Source organism: Hyla sarda, chromosome 4 (genome assembly GCF_029499605.1).
Source record: "Hyla sarda isolate aHylSar1 chromosome 4, aHylSar1.hap1, whole genome shotgun sequence".
NCBI classification, from domain to species: domain Eukaryota; kingdom Metazoa; phylum Chordata; class Amphibia; order Anura; family Hylidae; genus Hyla; species Hyla sarda.
In genome coordinates, this window is record NC_079192.1 from 91,460,411 (window position 1) to 91,476,716 (window position 16,306).

At 43.5% G+C, this 16,306-nt stretch overlaps 1 long non-coding RNA gene across 1 annotated transcript in view; it reads left to right on the top strand.

Annotated features, from left to right (window-relative positions):
* LOC130366866 (uncharacterized) overlaps nt 1–15,942 on the top strand; it is a 44,006-nt gene extending 28,064 nt beyond the window's left edge. Inside the window, exons 3-4 of the long non-coding RNA XR_008891962.1 lie at nt 11,997–12,055; nt 15,737–15,942. This is a non-coding gene — a long non-coding RNA (uncharacterized LOC130366866). The remainder of the gene's footprint in view (nt 1–11,996; nt 12,056–15,736) is intronic.
* The last annotated feature ends 364 nt before the right edge of the window (nt 15,943–16,306 follow it).

The following is a 16,306-nucleotide window of genomic DNA, read 5'->3' on the forward strand; positions in this document are numbered from 1 at the left end:
AGAGGTTCCCTCAACTGCCTCCTTCGGTCTCCCGGATCTTCTGCACTGATCTGCCTTCCACCCCTTTTCCTCATATTAATATAAAAAAGCGTAAAAAAAATAAATAACATATTTGGTATTGTTGCACGCGTAAATGTCCAAATTATAAATATATAATGTTAATGATCCCATTCGGCGAACGGTGTAAATGTAAAACAAAAAAAAAATGTAAAAAAATTCAGCTTTTTTGTCACATCAAACTGCAAAATTTTTTTTTATAAAAGGCAATCAAAAAGTCACATATATGCAAATGTGGTACCAAAACAAACTACAGATCATGGCACAAAAAATGAGTACGGAAAAGTAAGAACGTTAGAGGTGGTCAAAATAAAGCAATTTTAAACATGCTGATTTTATTTTTAAAAAGTTTGAGATTTTTTTTGAAGCAGTGCAATAATAGAAATGTATGTAACCATGGGTAGCATTTTAATTGGATTGACCCAGAGAATAAAGAAAACATGTAATTTTTACCGCAAAGTGTACAGCGTGAAAACGAAACCCCCCAAATTTGCTAAATTATGATTCTTGTTTAAATGTCTTTGCAAAAAGAAAATTTTTGGGTCTACCATACATTTTAGGGTAAAATGAGGGATGTCATTACAAAGTACAACTGGTTACGCGAAGTACAACTGGTTCTTCCTCTCCTTCTAAAAATCATAACTCTTATATCCACATGAGGGCTTGTTTTTTGTGCGATCAATTGTTCTTTGTAATGACATCACTCATTTTACCAAAAAATGTATGGCACAACCAAAAAATATTATTTGTGTGGGAAAATTGAAAAGAAAACCATATTTTTGCAAAGGTTTCCTTTTCAGGCTGTAAACTTTACGGTAAAAATTAGATTTTTTGCTTTGTTCTGTGGGTCAGTATGATTAAAATGAGATCCATGATTTTAAGGCAAGACGCTTCGTATTATGCTATAAACTTCTTTTACTGAACTCATCAGTAAATAGATATTGTATGTATCGATTGCATGTACAACTCCCCTGTTATTGGAGTGCAATAAAAAAACATTTATCCCTTAACCAGAGGTGTACCAAGTGCCCCTTGTGCCCCTGGCGAGATCACATTTAAAAAAAAAAATTATACAAAGCGATTAAAAAGTTATAAATAGGCAAAAGTGGTACTGATAAAAACTACAGATCACGGTGCAAAAAATAAGCCCTTATACAGCCCCGTATACAGTAAAATTAGAAAGTCATAGGTAGTCAAAATAGAGTGATTTTAAACATACAAATTTTGCTTAAAAAGTTAGTTTGTTTAAAAAGTTAAAGCTTTTTTTTTTTAAAGCCGCACAATAGAAAAGTATGTAATTGGGAATTTTCCTATCCTAGGTGGTGGAAAATTTTGATTTTAATAAAGACAAGACGCGAGTATTATGCTATAAACTTCTTTTACTGAACTCAGCAGCAAATAGATATTGTATGTGTGGTAAACTTGGGGAATAAAGCCTTGTGGGGGTGTAGGGTAGTTGGGGTGTTGCTGTTCAGTATTATAAAGTGCGCTGTTAACCCTTGTCACTCTGTATTGATGCTGGGCCTATCGCCACCCTTCCCAAGAGCGATAGGTGAGTGTGAAATAATAGATTGTCCACAGCAGTGCTGAACCTAAAACTTGCGGAATCTTTACTGAAGATTTTCTGTATTTGCAATAACGGTAACAGTCCAGATAACAGAGTCTATTTAAACAGCACAGCAGTGATTGACAGATGCTTATGACCAGAAAGTTCTCTTTAGCTTTAGAGGATTGTATTTGCATAGATCTGCCGGATTTAGGGGTTTGATTAGGTCTGGAGATATTGCGGAGATAACGAGGAATTGTATGAACTATCCGTCTCTAGCGCAGGCTTAGGCCGCAAGGCTTAGGCCTAGTAATTCTCTTGTAAGCTGCGGAGGCCCTACCTCACCCAGAATCAGGAACCCAAGAGAGCGATCAAGATGGCGCAGCTCCTCTATATGGGCAGGGGCTTGCCGTTTTGGATTGGTCCAATTAGCTGTCACTCACCGTTACAATGGATTATGGGTGATCACATGTCCAAAACCACCAAAGGTCCTTTAGCAAAAACCATAGAGTTCTGCAACCCGGTCACATGACCCGCAGGTCCTGCGACGCAAACAAGGCAAAAATATTAAATATACATCTTTACATTTATATTTACATTAATTATAGCTAACTGAGGGGTGACGAGGGGTTAACTAAGGAAGAGGACTACCACTGTTCGTAGGGACTCTGACTTTGGGGACCTCACCACAAGGTAACGTATGTAATACGGTACCGGGACACCACAAACCCCCTTACTTAAAACAAGTCGACCCCGATGACTATCCCCTAAGGCAGAGGGACTACGACAGGATTGCTAACTAAAATACACATCCTAACCAAAATCTGAATAAACATTAGACACCTTTAAATCCTCTTGATACTCTGACTAGCATTTTGACTAGACAATTATGAGGCTATTTAGGCATTATGAAGCTATCTAGGCATTACAAAGCTTACTGTACATTTTGAAGCTTGCTAGACATTAATTAAGCTATCTAATCTTTAGTTTCTAGCTCCTTGGACATTTTTATAGCTCTCTATACATTTATGAGGCTAACTAGACATCAGTACAGCTCTCTATACATTTAGTTTCAAGCTGACTAAAACATTTTTGAAATCTCACCACATTTATTTTTGTTTTGCCACGATGAGTTACCTGTTAGTACACAAAAGGGTATATTGGCTTGCCTGAGGATCTCTACCAATATGGTTAGCTACTAGGGTCTATCTGCTACATGCTACTAACCCCTAGAACACAACAGTATAACCTACCTAGATTACCTTTAGAAATACGTGTTTAATTTTAAGCTCGCAAGAGCACCTACTGGCCAGGTAGAGCATCTCACACACGTAATAAAGAGAAGAGAAATAAGAGTGTACCTAACAGTGGCAGGAACTGGATATCAATAGGCTACAATTCCTAAGTGTTTCTTGAATGTGAGATATATTTTTGTTTTTGTGTATGTACTGAAGAAGATTGAAGTAGTACATTTAAGTGAGCTATTTAAGTACTATGTGTGCAAGTACTGCTAAAAAGTTAGGCTTGATATCTTAAGGGTAGTTTACCCTGTTTAGTCCTTTGAGACCGTCGCAACACCACCTCTGAGCCATCCGGAGTCTCTTCACCTAATGATTCCGCAGAAACTTCAGTCCCAGAGGGACCAGCTTGAGGGCTAGACACAGAAGCAACATCTTCGGTTGGACCGGGAGATTCTCTGCAGTCAGGTGGAGAAGGTGCAGCAAAACTTGGAGCAGAACTGGTACTGGGTGTAGCAACCAACGGTGGCTGACTAGGTGGAGCAGCTTTCGGCAGTTGGCTGGGTGGAGTGGTTACTGGCAGCAGGCTGGGTGGAGCAACCAGTGGCGGTTGACTGGGTAGAGCTGGACATGGCACACCTCAATACATGGCAGGCTGATGAGGGGAGAACAAAGGAACGTCCATGGTAGGATAAATCTCTTCTCCAGGTACATACTCTCTCACTGGCCTAGCTAGAAGAGGAGTTGGTGGGGGTGGTCCGGACAAAGCTTCTTTGAGGCACGCTTTTATTCTATTTTGGTGGACCACTTGGGGCTCAAACCCTTCCTTCTGTACCTCATACACATCCGTTTCGGGATAGGGTATTGCAGTGATAGTATAAGGCTCCGTTTCCCACAGAGAGTCCAATTTATGGGTCCTAGGGAATTTCCTGAGCCACACTTTATCTCCAAGTTGTAGGGGCCGAGCTGAAGCATGCCGATTATAATCTTTCTGTTGGTGGTCGTAGACTTCGCCCATTTTCTTCTCAACAATATCTCTGGCCTCTTCTATTCGCCTTTGATGCTCCGAGACTCAACCTTGAGAGACTTGAGGGAAATTGTTGAAAGGGGCTTGTAGCCCAAAGACCCGATCCTTTGGCAATGGGCCATGTCGGCCCATCATCAGGAAAAAGGGCATATACCCTGTAGAACAGTGAACAGTGTTGTTGTAAATTTCCAGGAGCTCGGGTAGTAATCGAGGCCACTCTTCATGCTTTGAGACAGAGGCGGCCCTGAGCATATGGATGAACACTTGATTAATTCTCTCGCAGAGCCCGTTCCCCTGGGGATGGTAGGCTGTCGTACGAAGCTTCCTGCAGTCGTGTAACTGGCAAAGTTCCTGGAACAACTGAGCTTCAAAGGCTGTTCCCCGATCCGTGAGGACCGATTCGGGACACCCGAGAGGTTGGATCCAGTGACTGTAGAAGAACTGGGCAGCCGTATTGGCGGTAAGGTCCTTGACAGGGACCACAACCACCCACTTGGAATAATGGTCCACCATGGTCAGGGCATAGCAGTAGCCAGACCGAGTGGGGGTCAGTTTCACATGATCCAGGGCAACAATCTGGTTAGGCCTCTCTGTGCAGATGGGATGTAAAGGGGCCCTGCCGTTCCTCTGGGGATTCTTGATGACGTTGCACATGGAGCATTCAGCGCACCACTTCTCAATGTCTCCCTGCATCCCTATCCAGTAAAACCTTCTACGGACTGTGGCTTCAGTCTTGTGGACCTCGAAATGTCCTGACTGGTCGTTCAGGAACTTGGCCGCATCCCTTCAAGGGACCAAGATCTGGTGTAGGCGGTCTCCGGAAACTGGGTCCAAGGAGTTTCGATATAGCAACCCTTTGTGCAGGAACAGGCGATTCCTCTGTCGCCACAGCCGCTTTAACTCGAAGTCCCCGCGTGACTTGTAAAACCGAGTGGGTATTTTCTTGTGGAGGCAATAGTCCAAGAGATCCCCAATAATCTTGCTCTCGTCCTGAAGTGTCTTCCATGTAGATAAATCTTCAGGGACTTTAAGAGGTTTAGGTTCGTCACTCTCCTGGGCAGTTAGAGCACTCTGGCTCACGAACCTTCGGTAGAAGGGGGGCATCTCTACATCTTCCCACACATCTTCGGCGGGGGGTTCTTCACCCGGGGCCAGGATACGCCAGAATAAGGGGTGCCGTGAGGAGATACTTCAGCCCACTGTATCGGTACCCTTCCATTGTAATTCTCCCGGGCAGTGCCTCTCAGTAGCTCGGTCAAGGGCCCGGCTATTTGAGCAAAATGTGGGATGAACCGCCGGTAATAGCCAGCAAATCCCAAGAAACTTCTGACGTCTCGCACCGTCTTGGGGGTAGGCCAGTCCCTTACGGCACTCACTTTATCAGGGTTGGGCTGAACACCTTCGGCACTGACTGCATGCCCCAAATGGTGTACTTGCGGCTTCAACAGATGACACTTGGAGGGTTTAAACTTGAGCCCATGTTGAATCACAACTTGGAAGACTTCTTTCAAGTGGTCCAGATGTTCCTGATATGTCCGGGAATAGACAATGACGCCATCTAGGTATAAGAGAACACTCTGGAAGTTGAGATGCCCTAAACATCGCTCCATTAAGCGTTGGAAAGTAGCAGGTGCGTTGCACAGTCCAAAGGGCATACTTTTGAACTCGAAGAGTCCCATGGGAGTCATAAAGGCTGTCTTCTCACTGTCTTCCTCCGCCATCGGTACTAGCCAGTATCCACTTGTCAAGTCCAGCATAGAGAAGTAGGCAGCGGACCCCAAAGCAGTCAGAGATTCCTCAATACGGGTAAGAGGATAAGCGTCCTTGTGGGTTATTCCATTCAGTTTTCTGTAGTCTACACAAAAACGGATACTCCAGTCCTTCTTCACAAGGACCAAAGGTGCCGCCCAAGGACTCTGGCTTTCCTGGATAATGTCAGCTGCCTTCATTTCGACTAGCATTTTCTTGATGGTCTGATACATCCCAGGTGCCACTGGGCAATGCCTCTCCTTAATGGGGGGACTGTCCCCAGTGAGGAACCAATGTTGGATCATCGTGGTTCTGCCAAAGTCAGTAGGGAACTTGCTGAAAGCTTCTTGGTATTGCTTAGCTACCTGGATGACTCCTCCCACCTGTTCCTTGGGGTGTCTTCATTCCCAATTTGTAGTTGGGCCCACCAGGGTTCTGCAGGGTCCTGATCAGGTCCTTGTTGAACAACTTGCGACTTCGAGACCACATCTTTTGCCTCCAAACGGTGCAGCGTAGCCACCGGGGTATATTTGGATAACCGTGCTGCCACTTCAGAGAGGTTGATAAGTCTCACCTGAACTTTCCCATTTCGGACTCTCACCAGACTTCTAGCCGCTCGCACCAAGAGGTAGTCGTCCAGTAGGATGGGCTCTAAGAGTGCTTGGTAATCCTGATTCTTCACCCCAGGATGGGCACGACACTAAACAACAGTTTCTGTCTGGGGCAGTAGGACAACAGCCCATATGTCTTGGATCCTGACTTCTCAGGATCCAAACAGATTTCTCCCTGATTATTCCCAAACTTCTGCTCTGCTTGTAGTATCTTAAGGCGGTGTTGCGCGGCTCGCCGGCCTGGAGCTGACAAGTGAGGGAGAGATGCATGCAATGTATTAACAATGTCATCAAAACAGTGCCTCATGATGTTCATGCCTAAAATGAAGTCAGCTGCCCCTTCATCTCTAACACTGATGACAATTACACCCTGTCCTTCTAACACATGCTCTCCCACCTGCACCGTGGGCTCCCAGTTGCCATGCCTGGGTATTGGTTTCCCGTTCCCTACAATCACTCTAAACTCCACCTCCTTAGGCTCACATAACCTTTCTGGACCCCGATATTTATAAAAAACTCCCTGAGGAATAGTGGACACCTGAGACCCAATATCTATTAACGCTTGCAACCGGATCCCCTCGACTATCACCTGTACATAGGAGCAACATGCATAGACAGTCTTTTCTTGGTGCCGATTGGTTCTGGACCTTCATCAGCTACTCCTGGGGTTCGGTCCTCGACCCCAGGGGACGCCGGTTTAAAGCCCAGCGTTGGCTCCTCCTGTGTCCACTCTTGTTGCAATAGCTACAAGCAGGTCTTTGAGTCCCAGGTGGCCTCACAGGAGGGGTATCAGGGGGACTGGTAGGGCTGGGGTCAGGTTTCTTAGGTGGGAGTGTTACAGGTCTAGAGGGATTGGGCCGAACATCCATTTCTTTGAAAGCCTTGGCAAACTGCTCAATGTCCTGCTTAATGTCTTGCAAATCGGCTGTCCAAGGGCTAGGGAGAGGTGTCACAAGGGCAGTCTGGGACGGGACAGGTGACTGAGACGAGGTCCCCGGGGATTCTGCAGTGGGGAGACTAACTTCTTCTTCCTGGGGTCCTGATTCAATCACTTTAACGGCTAGTCTCTTAAAAGCTGGGAAGGCCATGTCGGGATTTTGCACAGCTAGCATCCTAAGTTGGGCCTTGTCCCATTTATTCTGTGCCCCCTCTATGAAACGGTCCATCAGTACTCGTTTGCCCTGATCGGGCGTGATGCCATCCAGCTTCTGCACCGCCTCTAATGCATTCTGCAAAGCTACCGTGTATGCCCTGAGAGTCTCACCTGGTTACTGACGTCGCTCGTATAGTCTGAGGCGTACCTCAGAGGGGGAGTGACATTCAAACACTTGAGTCCCTCGAAAATCTGTCCCACTGTGGCTTTGTCAGTTGCCGGCCAGGTGCGAAGCTCCTCTAAACCAGGTCCCTGGAGCTGTCCCAGAAGCAACTGTACTTGTTGATGAGGAGGAAGGGCATAGAACCCGAAGAGGCTGTAGATCTTTTCCTTAAAGTCTCGTAATGTGAACGGGTCACCATTATAGGTAGGTAGCACAGAATTTCCCAAGAAGACAGGTGCAGCAACAGGAGCTCCCAGCATGTAGGGAGAAACTGGAGGTGGACTAGATGGATCCTGTTTCTGCCCGTGGCGAAGGCTCCGCTGAACTCACGGGTGGACCCCGTCTTTGCAGGGTCGTCAGTGTTGGCGGGGGCGGCAGCACCCTTCTAACTCGATGTGGAGACTCCATTGGTGGGGTCACTGGAGCATCACCCCCTGTTGCTCCGGTGGTGACAATGGCGCTGCAGGCTCCGACATCTTTTTGGTATTAGGTGTGCCGGCCCTTTAAATAAACCTTGGATTCCTTGGTCCCAAGAGGATAAGCAGCTGCTCTCTGATCTGGAACCTGAGTGCGTAGATTTCAAATTTGAGAGCGGCGACTTGAAACTGGAGTGCGTTAATCTGAAATTTGAGTGCGTTGATCGGCAGCTGAAGTGAATCTACACAGGACTTCAATTTGGCAATCTGGCGTCTCAGAGTCCTGTACTGTTCCGGCTCTTTACAAGATTCGATCCGCTGTCGCACTCTGCGCTTTTTTGCCCGTTGCGCTATATCCTTTTGCAGGTCTCCGGCTCTAGACTCTGGCAAAATGGCCGCCGCGGTACCTAGGGCTTCGGTGGGCGGGGCTTCTGGGTCACGCGCGCGGGAAGGCCCTGCGCTAGCCTTAACTCTTTCCACTGCAACTTGTAACTCTGCTGTACCCTTCGTCTCCCCCCTTACTTTCCATGCGCACTTTCTCCACACAGCACCGTGCGCACAGCCCCGTTCACCAGAGTATAATCCACAGTACATGAATAAAGTCCGTCATATTGGGGGGAGTACAGTTTCACTAGTGGCAATAGCAGCAGGCACACACCCGAATTCTGTTCGTCAGACGCCAAAAAGGCTTTGTGGTAAACTTGGTGAATAAAGCCTTGTGGGGGTGTAGGGTAGTTGGGGTGTTGCTGTTCAGTATTATAAAGGGCGCTGTTAACCCTTGTCACTCGTGACGCCAGGGTGAGGGTTAAAACTCTGTATTGATGCTGGACCTATCGCCACCCTTCCCAAGAGCGATAGGTGAGTGTGAAAAAATACATTGTCCACAGCAGTGCTGAACTTAAAACTTGCGGAATCTTTACTGAACATTTTTTGTTTTTGCAATAACGGTAACTGTCCAGATAACAGAGTCTATTTAAACAGCACAGCAGTGATTGACAGATGCTTAGGACCGGAAAGTTCTCTTTAGCGTTAGAGGATTGTATTTGCATAGATCCGCCAGATTTAAGGGTTTGATTAGGTCTGGAGATCTTGCAGAGATAGCGGGGAATTGTATGAATTATCCGTCTCTAGCACAGGCTTAGGCCGCAAGGCTTAGGCCTAGTAATTGTCTTGTAAGCTGCGGAGGTCCTACCTCGTCCAGAATCAGCAACCGAAGAGAGCGATCAAGATGGCGCAGCTCCCTTATATCGGCAGGGGCTGGCCGTTTTGGACTGGTCCAATCAGTTGTCACTCACCTTTACAATGGATTGTGGGTGATCACATGTCCAAAACCACCAAAGGTTCTTTAGCAAAAACCATAGAGTTCTGCAACCCGGTCACATGACCCGCAGGTCCTGCGATGCAAACAACGCAAGAATATTAAATATACATCTTTACATTTATATTTACATTAATTATAGCTAACTGAGGGGTGACGAGGGGTTAACTAAGGAAGAGGTCCCCCACTGTTCCTAGGGACTCTGACTTTGGGGACCTCACCACAAGGTAACGTATGTAATACGGTACCGGGACACTACATATGTATTAAAGAAAAACTTTTTTTTAACATATAAGCACATAGACCAGGTGCCGCCTAGTATGATGTCCGCAACAGCAGCCAATCAGGTAGCAGTATAGGTGATATCAGTAACTCACAAATAGGTAACTTTCTTCATCTTTGCTGCTCATATTAATTAATTTATATATATTATATTTATATCATATTTATTCTCTTTATTATTCCTATTTAATTACATTTATTTACACTTATATTTAATTTTATTTTCATATATATGTATATTTCTCCCAGTTGAATATATTTCTATATACAATATTAGTTCATTTATCTCCTTTTTTTTCCCCCTTTTCTCTTCTACACTTGCGAAATTATTCTTTTATTTTTTGGCCATTTTTTCCTCTGTTATTCTACCTTAGGGAAATATCCGCTTATTTTCCCTATATTTGGCCACCGATCATATTTCCGACTTACCCCATCCTTTTATAGGTTTCCCCATCACTTTTATTCTTTATTTCACACAGTAACCCTTCCTGTTCTTCCTGTTATTTTTCATGCGTCACTGTGCTCACGATATCTCTGACAGTAAAGTGATCTCCTGTCAGCTTTTTCGCGGGCTTCTGACATTCACCTCAGAGTGTCAGAAGCCAGAGGACGTCTTAATATATGGCTAAATATCCTTACACAGTGTCTTATCTTACATCTCACATTTTATGTGTAATTCTTCATTTCTTAGCCTGTACTGCCACTCGGTGGCTATATGTTTATGGCACACTGCATATATTTTTCTGAAAAATTTCTTTTTAATTAACAATTGATTTTTTTGAAATATTATCTATTTATTTATTTCATGAATAATTTATTTAATTAATTGATTATTTATTCATTAATTAATTATTTATTTAATTAATTCATTATTTAATTTAATTTATTAATTCATATTATCACATTATTTAATTTCCATATATTTTTATGTACATATATACAAATATATACAGATATATACAAATATATTGATTCATGAATAAACAATACTATATCTATTTTACTTTCCTTAACTATGTTTACACAGTGTTTTTACTATCTCCCTTATATTATTTCATATCTTTTTACCATGGCCGAAGACAATAGGGCAAATGCCAAAGATTCCACCTCCCATGATCAATTACAGTGTATGGTAGATGATTCAGTATCAAGATCAGTCCAATCTGCGGTACAAACCGCCATTTTAGTTTACAGGACTCAATCAATAAATCTATTTCTATGGCCCTAACTCGCCCTACTACTCAAGATGTTGGGGCTTTACCCCCTCTCACTCCTTCAGACCAATTTTGGTCCCCTGAGTAGTCAGTATCCATTCTCGCTAAATGACTCAGAGGTCCAAGTAAGGCATAATTCAAAAAACACCATACTTCTGAGGGCCCATAATCTGATAAAAACTCTTCAGGAGTTCAACAAAATGTTTCTAAGACCTATAAAATAAATCCTAAACAGGATTCTAACTCTGTTAATGGTTCACATACACCACACATTTTACCCTCAGCCCAAGAGGAAGCTCAACCCATTAGGGCTCATAAATCTGCCTTCAGGGCAAAACCTAACTCCTTCTGAGATACCTCTTCTGATGAGTCTCTTGATTCTTATTTTGGAGATGTGGAGGACATCCTTTATGCCTCGTAAGAAAGTGGTAGATGTTCAGGAGGAAATGACTGTTGATGACTCTGAGGAACCATTCTTTGATCCCTCTCTAATTTGTCACCCACACTCTGGGGAATGGCTACCTAACGCCAAAGTGGCTCAATTTTTATCAATATGGGCTAATAAACCCTAAGATCGGGCATTACGTAATAAGTTGAAAGCAGAATGCCCTTGCCCTACTCTCCCATATAATGCCTCTGCCACTCCAGAATTGGACCCTCTCCTCAAAAAATTTCTATTTAAAATGGGTAAGAACCCAAAGAAAGGGGTAGATAGGAGCTTCAAAGCTTGCCAAGAAAAGCTCATGGACCTCCTCGGACCACTCACTAAAATCCTTGACTTGGCAGAAGAGGCAACTAATTCTAATACCCCAATTGATACAGCGACCCTCAGAGGCTGGGCTCAATGAGCCATTTGCCTTTTTGGGAATGCTAACTCCTCTCTATCTACTGAAAGAAAGCGGTCAATTCTGATGAAAATTGATCCCCAATTGACCAATTTAGCCACGGCAGAACCCCCTAACCCTACTAAGGGAATGCTGTTCAGGGAAGATTTTATAAAGGAACTAAATAAATATGTTGGATTTTTTTCATCCTTGAGCAAAGCTCAAGTTTCTATGAAAAAAGTGTCCTCACAGAGAATTTTTGGAAAGGCCGGAAGAGGACGGAGCTGCTTTTCCGGCCGCTCCTCACAACCCAGAAATCAATCTAGAGGCTCCTTTCCCCAATCTCAACCACAATTCGCAGGACCCTCCTCCTTATCCCCTCCCTTTTTTCCATACAGGGGAAGACCGTGGCTCGCACGAGGACAAAGGGGATATCCACATTCCAGACTTCCCACAGGTAAGTCTAATTTGGTCTTCTTCCCCACACATTCCATTAATAGGCAGCCTCCTACATTTTTCTCAAAATTGGAACATGATCACATCCAATTCATGGATTCTAAATACAGTCAATGGCTATCAGATAGAATTTGTCTCCCCTCCTGTCCAACTCTATCTATCTCACCCGATATAATTTTCCCTAATGGACAGAACTCTGATAGATCAAGAAATCAAAGAACTTATTTCCAAACAGGCAATTATCCCTGTTCCTATTCTATCTCCAGGATTCTTAAGCAATCCATTCCTGGTAAAAAAGAAGGATGGAGGTCACAGACCGGTAATCAATTTGAGAAAACTAAACAACCTTGTAGTCTACCGACACTTCAAAATGGAGGGCATACACCTATTGAGAGACATTCTTTTAAAACACGACTGGATAATAAAAATAGACATAAAAGACGTATACCTAACAATCCCAATTCACCCTTCATCTCAAACCTTCCTTCAATTTCTTTGGAACGGTCAAAAATGGCAATTCACATGCCTTCCACTTGGCCTCTCATCAGCCCCTTGGTGCATTACAAAATGACCAAAACCAGTTGTGGCCTCTCTCTGTAGTCGCGGGGTCCGCCATATAATTTACCTCGACAACATACTTCTTATGGCCTAATCAAGAGAGTTAATTTCTCTGCACACGAATTGTACACTGTCTCTTCTAACTCACTTGGGTTTCCTCATCAACTTTCTTCCGTTCCGTTCTAATTCCGTCTCAAAAATTAGAATTTCTAGGCTTCATGATCAATACTCAATTGACCACTTTGAGTCTTCCCCCCACGAAATTGAAAACCATTCGGAAGGAGATCTGTCAAATTCTCCACAAAGATCTAATATCTTTACAGACGATAGCTCGAGTTGTGGGTCTACTTTTAGCTTCTATTCAGGCCATTTTTCCCTCTCCTCTACACTACAGAGCACTCCAATGTTTGAAGATTCGCCATCTCCGAGAAGGTCTCGACTATTCCGACAAAATTACCCTCTCTTCAGAAGCCAAAGAAAAACTTCTTTGGTGGCTCGAACACATAGAATCCTAGAACAGGAAAGCAATCTTTCACCCAAATCCAAACATTGTTATAGAATCAGATGCGAGCCTTTCCGGATGGAGCACTCATTGTGGTTCCCTTTCCACCAAAGGGAAATGGTCTCCATCAGAATGTCATCTTCACATAAATTGTCTAGAATAACTAGCAGGATTCTTTGCCTTAAAGAGCTTTGCAAAAATGTCCTCCCACTGTTGTATCCTCCTTTGCATGGACAACATTTCCGCTATCCAATACATCAATCATTTGGGAGATACGATTTCCAAACTTCTTGCAGACTATCTCAAAGACTTTTGGCATTTTTGTCTAGCTTTAAACTAGCATAATATGAAGTGTCTTGTCTTGCCTTAAAATTTTCCTATCCTAGGTGAGGGAAAATTTAGATTTTAATAAAGACAAGACGCGAGTATTATCCTTGGTACTCTCGTTATCTAACAGATTCCAGCGATTGGAAACTTCACCTTCCAATCTTCCAATCAATCAATTATGGGGTCTTCTACATATAGACCTCTTTGCTTCTCACCTCAACACTCAACTCCCTCTCTTTTTCAGCTGGTGCCCAGATCCAGAAGCTTTGGGCGTAGACGCCTTCCTTCAATTCTGGCCTCAGAAGACTCTATATGGCTTTCCGCCTTTCAATCTTATCCTAAGAGTTCTTTTTCAGACTTCAATTCAAAAATCCACTATGGTCCTCATAACCCCTCTTTGGCCAACTGAACCTTGGTTTCCTCAAATCTTACACCTCCTTATAGATCTACCATGCCTTCTTCCTTCTTTTCTGAATCTCCTTCTCGATCTTCAGGGGAATTATCATCCTTTAATTCTATCCGACCAACTACCTCTAGTCGCTTGGTTGATCGCAGGTCAACAGAAACTGACCATCAATTTTCTAAATCAAATCAAGACATCCTTTTAGATGCCTGGGCCCCAGGTACCAAATTAGCTTACCAATCGGACTGGGGACTTTGGCCTCATTGGTGCAATCAACGGGATTTGGATCCCTTAAAAGCACCTTTATTTCATATTTTAAATTTCCTTTCAGCCTCTTTTGATGCTGGTAAAGCTTATAGAACCATAAATCTCTATAGTTCTGCTATTTCCTCAAAACACTTTCCTATAGACTCTATTCCTATTGGTAAGCATCCTTTAGTTTGTCAATTACTTAAAGGCATTTGTTTCCAAAGACCTCCTTTACCTAAATATACTTCCACTTGGAATGCAAATATTATTCTGGATATGTTTATTTCTTGGGATGATAATGATTCATTATCATAGAAATTTCTCTCTTTCAAACTTACTACTCTCCTATGCCTTATTTCAGTCAAACGTGTTTCAGATGTCAGATCTCTTGACATTTCTAGCAGACAATTTACTCCCCAAGGAGATTTTTTCTGTCTATCGTCGTACTTATACGAACCTTCATTCTGTTTTTTATACAGTGGTCCCTCAACATACGATGGTAATTCGTTCCAAACGACCCATCGTTTGTCGAATCCATCGTATGTTGAGGGATCCGTGCAATGTAAAGTATAGGAAGCTGTACTCACCTGTCCCCGTCGCTCCGGACCAGGTCCTCACCGCTCCCGATGCTGTCCCAGGGGTTCCCGATGCTGTCCCAGGGGCTCCCGATGCTGTCCCACTGCTCCGGTGTCTTCCTCGCGATCCTCCGGCTTCTTCCGCATCTTCTGCAGGGTCCGGGCCTCGCTTTCTGGTGACGTTATTACGCTGCTGCGCCGGCGCGGCGTGCGTAGTGACGTAACAACGACGCCGGAAAGCGAGGCCCGGACCCTGGAGAAGATGCGCAAGACACCGGAGGATCGCGAAGAAGACATCGGAGCAGCGGGAATAGGTGAGCGAACCTGCCAGGGATGCTTAAACTGCAATCCGACAGCAGCTTAAGCATTTTGCGCTGTCGGATAGCAGTTAATGCGATGGCCCCGACATATAAAAGCATCGTATGTCGATGCTGACATCGACATGCGATGGCCTCTGAGAGGCCATCGTATGTCGATTTTATCATATGTCGGGGCCATCATAGGTCGGGGGGTTACTGTACTTCTTTTCCGCATCACGAAAAACTCTGTGTGGTTTGTTGCCTCCGTTCTTATGAATCCAGAACAGAATCTCTCAGGATTCCTTCTTCCTTGGAATTGTTAATTTCCTTCTGCAAACCTCATGCTCCTGTTTCTTTACCCACCCTCACTCGATGGGTTAGACAAACCATGCATCTAGCTGGCAATGATATCTCTAAATATGGCACCCATTCTACCAGGGTGCTGTTTCCACCAAAATTTTTCAATCAGGAGAATCACTTTCACAGCTAATTGGTCTTCTGACTCTACTTTCAAAACCTTTTATTTTAGACCAGAATCTCATGTTTCTATGCTATTATTATAACCATTTTATCTAGTCAATATTGTTAATTAAATGTTATATTTATTTGTCTAGCTTTAAACTAGCATAATACGAAGTGTCTTGTCTTGCCTTAAAATTGGGAATTTTCCTATCCTAGGTGAGGGAAAATTTAGATTTTAATAAAGACAAGACGCGAGTATTATCCTTCCCTGAACCCATCCCTGTAATTATTTATTTTTTCTTCACAGTGCAACAATGATCATCCCATCTTAACTCCTCTTACCAACTTTCTATCGATTGGATGTCATGAATTATCTTCTTTCAACTTTTCTTCTAAGTTCTTGTCTACGATTGTTTAATGCCGTTTGATCTTTCATCTGTTCTTCCATTGTAAAGAAGAAGGAAGTTACCTGTTTGTCAGTTACTGATATCACCTATACTGTTATCTGATTGGCTGCAGTTGCGGACATCATACTAGGCTGCACCTGGTCTATTTGCTTATATACGCCTTATATGTTAAAAAAGTTTTTCTTTAATACATACAATATCTATTTGCTGCTGAGTTCAGTAAAAGAAGTTTATAGCATAATACTCGCGTCTTGTCTTTACTAAAATCTAAATTTTCCGCCACCTAGGATAGGAAAATTCCCAATTACATACTTTTCTATTGTGCGGCTTTTAAAAAAATCTCAAACTTTAACTTTTTAACTCCTTAAGGACACATGACGTACTGGAACGTCATGTGTCCGCTCCCGATCTATAACGTGGGGCCACGGTGTGGCCCCGCGTCATAGCAGGTCGGGCCCGGCCTCTAACAA